Source organism: Alexandromys fortis, unplaced genomic scaffold (genome assembly GCF_014885135.2).
Source record: "Alexandromys fortis isolate MF-2015 unplaced genomic scaffold, M_Fortis_MF-2015_v1.1 scaffold_18, whole genome shotgun sequence".
NCBI lineage: Eukaryota > Metazoa > Chordata > Mammalia > Rodentia > Cricetidae > Alexandromys > Alexandromys fortis.
This window is the reverse complement of record NW_026067897.1, coordinates 7,736,465-7,747,867: the sequence shown is the minus strand read 5'-3', so window position 1 is coordinate 7,747,867 and position 11,403 is coordinate 7,736,465.

Genomic DNA, 11,403 nt, shown 5'->3' with positions numbered 1-11,403 from the left:
AACGCCCGCAAGTAAAGTGCGATTCAAATTAGTCCTCAAGCTGTTCAAATAAGGAACTACAGCTGACAGCATCTCAGTTCAACAGGGAGCTACGGGTATTTTAAAAGTTACTTATATCTATGAGATAAGCCTGAAAAAAAAATGAACCAAAAAGTGAAACCCGAATGAATAGTGTGGATTAAGGAGTGAACTCCTCTAATCCCCAGGGCAAGTAACGATCGTTGGGCAGATAAGTATTCTTGTTCAAACCTAGCGATTGCTATGACCATTCTTCCTGAAAGTGGTCCCTGGAATAATATTATTTTGTGCATGACACAATTTGGGAACGGAATTCGTTGCCTGACTGTAATTTTTAACTGAACCTACAACTACAGCCACTTTCCTCCCACTACCAGAACATACCCTAACTCCATAATCAGAATATTTATTGTCCAGAATCCTCTGTAATCAATGGCACCTCCTCATTTTCTATTTGTAGCTGTCGCTACAGCTTACCCAACAGAGATGTGTAGTGCTATCACGATCAGTTGACTCTCAGAAACATGGTTTCTGGCTGCTCTGCTAACCTTCAAACATGAGTGAGCCACTTGACCTTGTCAGCCTAAATCTTGGAGTCAAGGGTTGGCTTGCTCATCTCCAAGGTTCTTTTCTACTCGGTTACCCTATGATTCTATAATGTATTTTAAGTAGTTTGCTTAATCACACAATTACCCAGCAGTCCTCCAGACCTGGAAGTGGATGATTACTTGCCAGGGGCATGGTAGAGGGTATTTGTGAATTAGCAGGAGGTCAGTTTTTAACCTCAGAGGTCCCTGGAACTCGGATTCTATTCTGGCTCCTGAGAAGGCTATTTCCCAGCTCAGTGTTCTACCCATCAGGAGGATATTACCCAATCTTGGAAGCAGCCAGTTTCTAGTTCATTAATAGGGGGATAACTGGCATTAAAATCAAGCTGTTTGAATAAATGATAAATAAAAAGCATTACCAACTTGTCCTCATGCTAAAATAATCACATACAGAATCATTGTAAAATAATCTTGCCATGAGAAGAAAATAGAGGCATCATTTTGGTGCCCCCAAGTGGGGATGCATGATGGCTGCAGTTAAACTGTGCCTTTGTAAGGTATTTCAGGGCATCCTGCAGACACACAGATAGGTTTTGACATTCTTGCACTGTACCTCTCGTATTTGCTCTAGGAGGCCTTCTAAAGAGTATGAGTCTCTTCATGAACATTTTGCAGTTACCTGAGAAGGGACAGAGGGGTATAAGCATCTCCAAGTCTGAATTCTTCTCAAGGACTGCATTTGACTTAAATATATTACCCAAGGTCAAGCTGATCTGTGAGGGAGGCCCGTGGATATCCATCAGAATCCATTTCAATTAAAAGTCGTAGAGCGCTTTAGTTCTCTTGACACTCAGAACATTAGAAACAGACTAAATATCTCCTGGAAGAGTTCAGTCCTAGTCCACACTCTGAAGTCTACAGCTGTATTTCACAAGTGGACATCACTGATGAACGCAGTCTGGCAATGCTTGAGGTACAAATGCTGGGAATGTATATGGGGGACCTGACATCCGTTTGTCACAAAGGCTAATGACTAGAAGTGGTCAATACTCTGCAATAGCTCTTCTGCCTAACAGGGTTTGATTACTGACTGAGAGAAGCATTTCAATGCCTTCTCCAGGGACACCTTTAATGTCCCTACTGTGCATTGCACCAAGTGTCCAGCAAATGCTATCAGCATTGTTTACTCTGAACAAGCTTTCTGTTTCTTCTTCTTTTTTCTGAACTTCACAGTATCTGTCCATTTTTGATATTCGATCTTTAAACAATGATATAAATAAATCATAAAACCTACACTGGGTCAAGTAATGATTAAATCAAACCTGTTATGAATTCCTGCTATAAGAAGAATAGTTTGTTAGGCAAACAATCCTACAATCGTAGAGAGGACTGCACAGAGCAGCCAAACATCAGTTGGGTGCAGATGTGCTAGGCACACAAAGTCCCTTAAAATATGACTAAAGATAAACGAAGAGAACCGGTCCCACAAGGCACTCTCTCAGTATTTCATCCAAAATATCCTGAGATCTATCTGAAAGGAGAGTGTGCCTAAATGACATGTGAAAATTTCAGACAACTTGGATCCTGGACTCCAAGTGCCTGTGTTCTGGAGTAAGATATTCCACAAAACTTGGTGAGGAAAAAAAAGGAGGCAATTGGAGGAGATAAAAGGGCAGCCATGTGGTCATGTTTTATGTTTCTAGGTTGGGAAAATATAAAACATCATAACATGAAAGTTGGAAGATTTGTTTGAAAAATAATGGATTTGGCTGGAGCAAGATATTAAGAATTATGAATAACTAGCAATGTCAGTTAAAGGAACGTGTGAGATATGAGCCATGAAGCTAAACCTCAGGTTTCAATTGATGTTAACAGCACAGGTGTTTATCTCACGGGCCAGGGGTTAGCAGGATCACTACACGCTAGTCTACCTTTCTCTACTCAGACCTGCTCGAGTTATCAGCCAGCAACCACCACATGCTCTATTACTAAGCACTAGCAGGACCTCAGATTCTCTCTTGATGATTTTTGCAAAAATGACGACTCAACAGGATTGTCTCAAAAGATAAAACCAGTTTGCCTCTCCTGCACAAGCTGAGACAGTGAAAGTAGGAAAACCTACGTGTGATAGGGACTGGCAAAAACTAGTCAGAGCTGGTCCTGCTGAAACTATTGCCAGCATTTTGTTACCAATTATCAATCTAGAATTTAGACGATGGCCGTTCATATATAGAACAATAAGCATGCATTGCGTGGCTGTTGTGCTACAAGTTATGTATTACAACCTGGGAATCATGAAGAAGGAGGATACAGACAGTGAATAATAGACCAACCGACGGCCTCAGAAGATTGTGACGGCATAAAAACTAAAACGGAAAGGTAGAACTCTTACAGAAGGGGGAGAAGAAGTTTAAGCTGAGTTAGAAGTCAACAAAAACTCTGAAGGAAGGCTGTAGACAGAGCAAAGCCAAATGGGCAAGGCTAAGGTGTATGAAGAAACGCATACAGAGGCAACAGTAAGATAATAGACATCCCATGAAGATAACACTAAACTACTGACCACAGAACCAGAAAAGACCAAGGAAAAGGGACATCAGGATCCAGGGAAAATGACTGGGCGCTGGAAAAAAAAATCTGTGGCCTGCCATGGGCATAGTTCTTGCAATAGATTTTATTGAATTTGACAGCAAGAACATTATTGGTAATATGAAGAAAATATTAACAAAGCAAAAACAGTCAATGAAATATTGGAGGGAATGGACACAGGAGAGGCTGCCCCTCAAAATGTTTTCTGACCAGGCTGACAAGAAAACCTATGCGAAAGGAGGAGGAAAAGCAGAAGGGCCTGATGCTGAGATATGAGGAGAAAAGTCACTGAGAGCCAGGCAGCGAGTCTCGTCAATAATGAAAGGAAAATGCCCTCTGTTGAAGAGGGAGCAAGAACGTGGCACTAGAAACAGCAGAAAATATAAATAAGGCAGCCAGAGAGAATGAAGCACTTAACGTTTCTATCAAATTTTCCTTCTCCATTCTTCTTTATAATAATTTGAGAGTTACGTGCTTGAGATTTTTTCTTTAATTGAAAAAAATCAACCACATATTCTCATCATGCTTTTTCCTTCCCTCAGCTCCTTTCAGAACCTCCCACCTCCCTAACTCCTTGTTCTTCTTTCTCTTTCTTTCTTTAAAACACACACACACACAAGAAACTCACACACACACACACACACACACACACACAAAAACTCACAAAAAATACAAAACCAGAAACCAAAATATACAAGCAAAAGATAAGAAAAATTGTTCAAACAAAGCAATGAGAGGCAAAAGGCCTACATAAATCCCATCGAGACTGTTTTGAGTGGGCGTCTACTGCTGGGCTAAGGTGTAGTTAATACACCTAATGAGACTCCACTGGGGAAAACTAGGTTTCCTTTTGCATTCTGATGTCAATTGCAAACACCTTCTTGGCTAGAAATGGAAGCCTATCACACACAAAAAACTCACAAAAAATATAAAACCAGAAACCAAAATATACAAACAAAAGATAAGAAAAACTGGTCAAACAAAACAATGAGAGGAAAAGGCCTACAAAAATCCCTTCGAGACTGTTTTGAGTGGGCGTCTATTGCTGGGCTAAGGTGTAGTTAATACACCTAATGAGACCCCACTGGGGAAAACTAGGTTTCCTTTTGCATTCTGACATCAATTGCAAACAACTTCTTGTCTAGAAATGGAAGCCCATGTCTATTTTCCCCTCCCGTCCAAGTGACAGGACCCTGTCTGCTATGGATCTCTGCAGACCCCATGTGTTGCTGCCATGGTCTCTATGAGCTCATAAGTGCATTCGTCCTATAGTTTCTGGAGGACACATATATGAGTGTTGTACATACGTAATTTCCACCGTTCACTATTCCTCCCATCTCTTCCTGTACTGACCACTGCCTCTCAGTTTTATGACTTCTTTGATTTAAATATGTAAGGCACACAAGCAAAGAAGGAGAAAGAGAGTATGTGTATTTCAACTACTTGATTCTTGGTCTTTCCACTGGGAGACAGCTATCATTGTACTGCCTGAACAAGAGCCTGGGAGCCAATATAATAAATTGAAATGTGAAAATGTGTGTGTGTGTGTCTGTGTTTCTCTCTGTGTGTGTATGTGTGCCCCATAAGTTCCCTTTCTTTAGAAAACCCTGACTAATACAAGGTGCAGCCGAGATATGAAGGCAGATCATGTAGGCCTCTGTACACCATCGCAAAATCACAGATATTGCTCTAAGTTCAAAGACAGTAATTTATGATGGGTGTCTCTTAAATAACAAATGCAAATTATGGAATTTACCACATTTTGGTGGTTTTTACAGCGTGGAAACTGAACCAGAGAGAGGTAGTGGGGATCAAAAGTGAATGTGGACTAAGACTAGGATAGCAAAGATGGAGAGAAAAATGGTTCAACACATTTTTTTAAAAGTATACGAGATATAGCATGCAGAGAAGACAAGAGCGAAGTGCCCCAGCCCCCTCAGTCCATACATCAGACACCTGAAGCACTAAGGCCATCCCTAACCAGAGCATCTAACGCAGAGTCCACGCCTCGGCACTCATGCCCTCATTAGGAGATGAGTCACCCAGACCTGCCTCACAGTGTCGTGATGATGAAAATTTCCTCATCCAGAACAGGCCAGCCCACTTGCTGTTCACTTTATCATCAAAAGACCAAGAAATGAAATTTAAAACCACAAAGTTGACTGAATGTTCTGGAAGGTGCTTATAGGGTGACTGAAATTATAGAGCTAGTGGTCACAGGGCACCCTGGTAACTGCACAATTGCAAGGATATCCCTGGTGCTTGCAGACTGGACAGTCTTTCCTTCCTAGACTCGATTAAATGCAAATACTGACAGTCTGCAAGTGCAGAAGGAAACCACCATTATCATAGGACCCATAACTTAGTCAGCCATCTGTGCAGCCCCTCAACCTAGATTCTTTGAACAAACAGATAACTCTCATGCTGCTGTATGTTGGGCTCACCATCGAAGGGGATAGGCAAAGCAGGCATGGCTCTTGAAATAAATTATTATTAATCCTGTGTTGGGCTCACTCTAATTTTTTTAAAGCAGAAGAAAATATGTAAAAATAGCAAAAGTAAAAAAGAATATAGAGAAATAGCAAAGTCAACACTAACTAAACATGGAGGCCTTTGAAAGAGCTAGAGAGTCTTTTAACAAAGAAAGGGGGTGAATTTCTAACCTTAAAATAAATAATCTCTCCACATCCTATGGTTACTAATTTGTATTTAAAATCTCACCACTTCTATATATCCCGCTCCAATGGCCTTGTGCATGCTGGTATAGTAAAGCCCAATACTCAAAGGTGTTTTTATGCCATAAAGCATCTTACTGCATTATTAGAGTAAATTAGTTAGCCAAAGAATGAGAGATTAATCCAGTAAAGGTCACATCGCACTGATTACAAGAAGCCAATAAAATAGAATTATTTCCTTTAATGGTTGAATGTCACCGAGGGACAATAGACAGTTATACATTTCTCTCCATAACAGAGTAGGCTAGTTATTTATTTACTTTTGAATTCTATTGCACAAAGTGCCTCTGTTGTTTGTGTGTTATGAAATCTGGAATGGCATAGTGTTTGGTGGACAGAAGCCAATATATGAACTTCCAATCCATTGATCAAGCTTGAGTCTTGCTGCTTCCTGTTCAGTGACCCAGTCTAGTATATAGTTGGATAACCATGCCTGTAATCAGAAACCAAAGATGACTGTAGTTTCTTCAGTGTCTTTGAAACAGTTCACTCATGGTATCATTAAAATGTAGTTCAGGACAGGCTCAGGTCTGAGCATCGGGCACTTTTTGTTATAATCCCACACGATGGCCTTTGGAAATACATACTGGTATGACTTCATGTTGGGGATCTGACAACATCTGCAGACACAGATAATAAGAAGTGGAGGCAAGAGCTGAACCCAAGATATTCAGCCATGAGGTACCAGTCTTCTGACCTGCTTCATCATCCTGCCTCTCTGGATTGTATAAGATCAGCTCCCTGCACAGGTCTGTGGACTGACACACTGCATTTGCCTCTCTGTATTGTATAAGATCATCTCCTTGCACAGGTCTGTGTACTGACACACTGCATTTGCCTCTCTGGGATGAAACAAAAGTAAAAAGAGAAGTCTGGCAGTGGTGGTATATGCCTTTAATCCCAGCACTTGGGAGGCAGAGGCAGGGGAGCCTCTATGAATTCGAGGCCAGCCTGGTCTACAGAACAAGTTTCAGGACAGCCACAGCTACACAAAGAAACCCTGTATCAAAAAAATAAACAAAAAGAAAGAAAGAAAGAAAGAAAGAAAGAAAGAAAGAAAGAAAGAAAGAAAGAAAGAAAGAAACCATCAAAAGTCCTTGAAGAATAAGAGAAATGCGTAATTGTGAATTCAGCACATTTTGATATCCTGTGAATGCAAATGAGTAGAACTGTGAGAGATACTCCCAAGTCAGCAAAAACTGACCACAACAGTCCCAGGATGACAGAGAACATTTCCTGTGGTGATATTGGTGATGACATCAGACTACCTGAGCTCAACTTCAGAATTCACAGCACTGCCTGCCTAAATCCAACAGGTGTTTAGCCCATCATTGCCTTGGTTTCTCCATCTGCTATAGGGACACAGTGTCTACTGTGTCCTGGCAAGTATTTATCTATCTAACTCACACACAAAGTTAAAGTGCCAGCATGCAGGAAGCCAGTGAGGGTGTGTTAGCTCTGACACTTGGGAGAAGTATAGGAGGTAAGTAGAAGAGGAGAGGGGAGGAGAAGGCAACAACCATGAGCCTGAGGGCAACAGGAAGGCCCCTGGTTGTCACTAACTCTGTAGCTTGGTCCACAGTAGAGCTGGTGGCAATGCCTCATTGTCTTTCTTGGCTGCCTCAGTACTTTACTCCTTGTAATGATCCTGAAGCTATAAAGAGTGTATAGGGCCAGGTTGCTAAGTAGGCATCTTCTCAGATTAATTTCAGCATCTCCATTTTCTCAATTTCTCCTAGTTTATAATACAAATATCACATTGTGTTAGATGCCAACAATAACTCTTTTAGGTCATTCATTGTACTGATAGTTTTGGGGGACACAGGCAGGTGAATGAGTAGTATAGTAAGCCATACAGAAAAGGAACAAAACCAAATCAAACCTCTCTTGCCCCCATTGATCCCTCACAGTCTTACATACAGCTTATAAGTGGTGTTAGGGATGTGAATGTGGTTTTTCCAATAGGCAGGTAGGTTGGAAATAGATAACGATGCATTGAGGTATCACACCACTGGGAGATCTTGCTGACAACCATCTCTGTAAGGTATCTCCTCCAACCTTAGAGAGGACTACACACAAAACAAAGCATTGTGCCCTCAGTATACACTGAGATAAACCATGGAACATTCTGATGTAGCATTAGAGACTGGAAGATAACATCCAGGAAGCAACTACTTGCCATGGAGCTGAGGAAGGGGTCTGTCGTCCTTCAGACATTGCCCTGAAGGATGGCTAGGATCTGAATATGCAGAGAGGAAGCGAAGAGCATATGCTGTTTGTGAAGTCTTGACAGCACCTCCTAACTAATGATGCCTATCATTTATCTTGAAGACAGATCGCTGTCAAGAACACGGACTATTAGCAGCTAGCAACCCGAACAGCAGGTACACACTAGCACTGCCCAGACAAAGCAGGAGCCGTAGGTTTCAGGACCCAGCTGCTGCCAATGAAGGAAGTCTTCACTTTAGCCATTAGCAAAACTAACACCGCCATGAGAAAAGGCGCAGTAACATGTGCCCAGCATTGGAATGGACTCGGTGTCCACAAGGTAGGAGAGTGCCAGACACAAGAGCCAGTCTCTCTCCATACCAAGCGATGATGTTGAGCAGCTCGCCTACCCCTGGTGACATCCTCTCTCCTCCAGAGAGCATGGGTAAGAAGGCATGATCTTCAAAATCATCTGTAACTCTGGTGCTTAAAAATGCTATTTTTTTGTTATTGGAGTCACAGCAGCTGGAGACATGGCCAGTGATTAAGAAGGCTTATGGTTTTTGCAAATGGGTCAGCATTTGGTTCCCAGCTCACAGTCACCTGTCACTTCAACCCTGAGGGACCCAATACCATCCACTGGCTTGCACAAGTACCAGCATTCATGTAAATACACACACACACACACACACATACACACATAATACTATAAGAGTCAATATTTTACTTTTACCAATGCTTGAATAAAAGAGGGAGCATAAATGGGGTGGGATAGAGAAAGCACATAGCATGGCCTTCCAATCAAGAATGTGACCAGAAGGAACAGAGGAGACACACTTGAGCAGGTGCTGCCCCACTTGGTGCTCACAATCTGCATGCTAAACTCTGCTGTGTCGGTGTCCTCGCAGATTGACTGACATTACCAGTTGACACAAATCATTTAAGTGCTGGAAAAACTGCTTATGAGCCAACACAATTTCTGCATTATAATAACATGATTCTTCTATTTACTGACTATGAGCTAATTTGCATTAGGGAAACATGAAGAGGAACAGAAAACTCTATCTGCATGGTCCCATTTATCTCAGCATATTAGCGCTGAGTTCATGCATCCAGTCGCTCATTCATTTGCCCGCTCCACCTCCACCATGCACCTTCCATGTGCAAAGCGCTGGGTTAAGCCTCAGGGGAGGCAGAAACACAAATGTAAATGACAATAAATTGTTATTTGTTCCAGAGCTTGATCGTCATTTTTTAGCGATGAGTTCTCAGGTCAGAATGTGTACCAATCAGACAGACTGAGACCCTTTCTAGTTGGACACCAGTTGTTCTCAGGACTCTGCCTGCCACACATATAATATTCTGAAGTGGACTGAGGTACCTTTTCCCCTTTTCTTGTTAAAGTCTTTCTCTCGGAAACTGATTTGTTTTGTGCTGTTTTCCATTCACGTCACGATCCAATCAAACCTCAGAATATAGGAAAGATCAGAGCAGTGCAGTCTAGCCATCTACAGTAATTCGTAGAATATATGAGGCATTAAAATTTTCATTCCTCATTCTTATAAGAAAGGCTATAAAGGTAACCGAAAATGATGCGGAATATGAATTCATTCCTGAGACAATGATTGTAGCAAGATTGGAGAAAGACATAAACCAACAAACCATTTTTTTTGCCCTACTGTTAAACGTTTTTTTCAAAAACAGTTCATGCCCGTGTTGTGTTCACACTTTCACTTTTATCCTTGATCTCGTTGGCTTTCTCTTATCTAGATGGCACACGAAAAAGAAACCAGAAAACATTTCAAGTATTGGCTCGCTGCATTTTTATCCAATGCAACCTTTAAAATATTCCTGGAAGCTCAGAAGGAAATGTCTATGGCTGTGTGAAGCAAATGTAGAAACAATGGACTGGCTAATGAACACCGGGACCAGTGGGCAGAAGGGGTGGAAAGCTCATCCACAACCTTCCACATTGCAAGATTAAATCTCTGGCGTTTACTTCTTTCTGCATTTTCATACTTGAATCAATGTTTTTTTGTGTATGTGTTCACTGGGTTTTAGTTTTTGGGTCAGGTATGTGTGTGGGTGTGCCTCAGTGCTCATGTGAAGGTCAGAGGACATCTTCTTGCTCCCCCTGCTCACTGGCCCTCAGTCTTCTGGAGCATTCGATGCTTTAGTCTCCCATCCTACCACTGGGGCATGAAGGGAATACAGATGCTCACTCCACTGCAGCTGGCTGTGTTGTGAACACTTCTGCACACTGAGTGATCCCCAGGCCTCAAACATGATTTTCATTTCATTTGTTTTTATTGTTGTTTAACAAAGTAAATCAGCAAATAATGATAGTAAATTATGATTCATACAGAGGGAAAAAATCTATTTTCTCTACTTTCAAAATTTAAGTCAAAAGACAATGAGATACAGTGTTATAGGAATGCACACACATGCAGAATTACATACTTGAACTGGTCATAAGAGGCAATGTGATCAGGAAAATCAAGTACAAAAGTTCTCTAAGATCCCTTTGCTTTGTTTTCCTATCCTATCTTTATCTTGAACAGAGAACTTAGGGAAAACATTCATGTCTTTGTCACATTGACACCTTATATTTTAAAGAAGAAAAAAACTATTTTCAAGTTTTGAATCAGAGTGAAATAGGTTAAAGGCAGAAAGAGGGACTAGAGTGCTGAGAGCCTCTAAGGAGCCTGTGACACATGCATGTCTCCACCAGAGTGACAGCCATGTTCCCAGGCTGGACATACAGCAGCACACTTACGGTATAACCATGTCTCAAGACCTCAAGCTACACTTACAGACTTTAGAAGCTCAGTCTCCGGTGGTCTACCTTCCAGTGTTTTCTACCTGCAAAGTCAATGGCTACTGTGATTCCTGATGTATCTTTGTTTAACCTTCCCTCAACCGCTGAGCAAATTGGTGAATTTCAACCCATTATTTTGCATCTGTAAGCTACAGTTTCTTCCATTGGAAAAGAGAATAATAAACCTAGCAACATTTAATCTTGGGAATAAATACAGATAACATACATAAAATTCTATCTACAAATGGACCCAAGCTCTGAAACGAGGTGAGATTCCCATACCAGCTGCATCAATGACCGCTTAAGAGACTTGACCAGTGCTCACTGCAGCTCTTGGTGTGTTGGCTGCAAATGGTAAGTAATTAAAACACCCACCTCTCGGGTTAGTTTTAAGTACCCATTGTTTGTGCAACTCTTTGAAGGATATTTGGTGTGTAATGAAGGTTTTATCTCATTCGATTCAAATTTTGAAAATGCTGATACTCAGCTG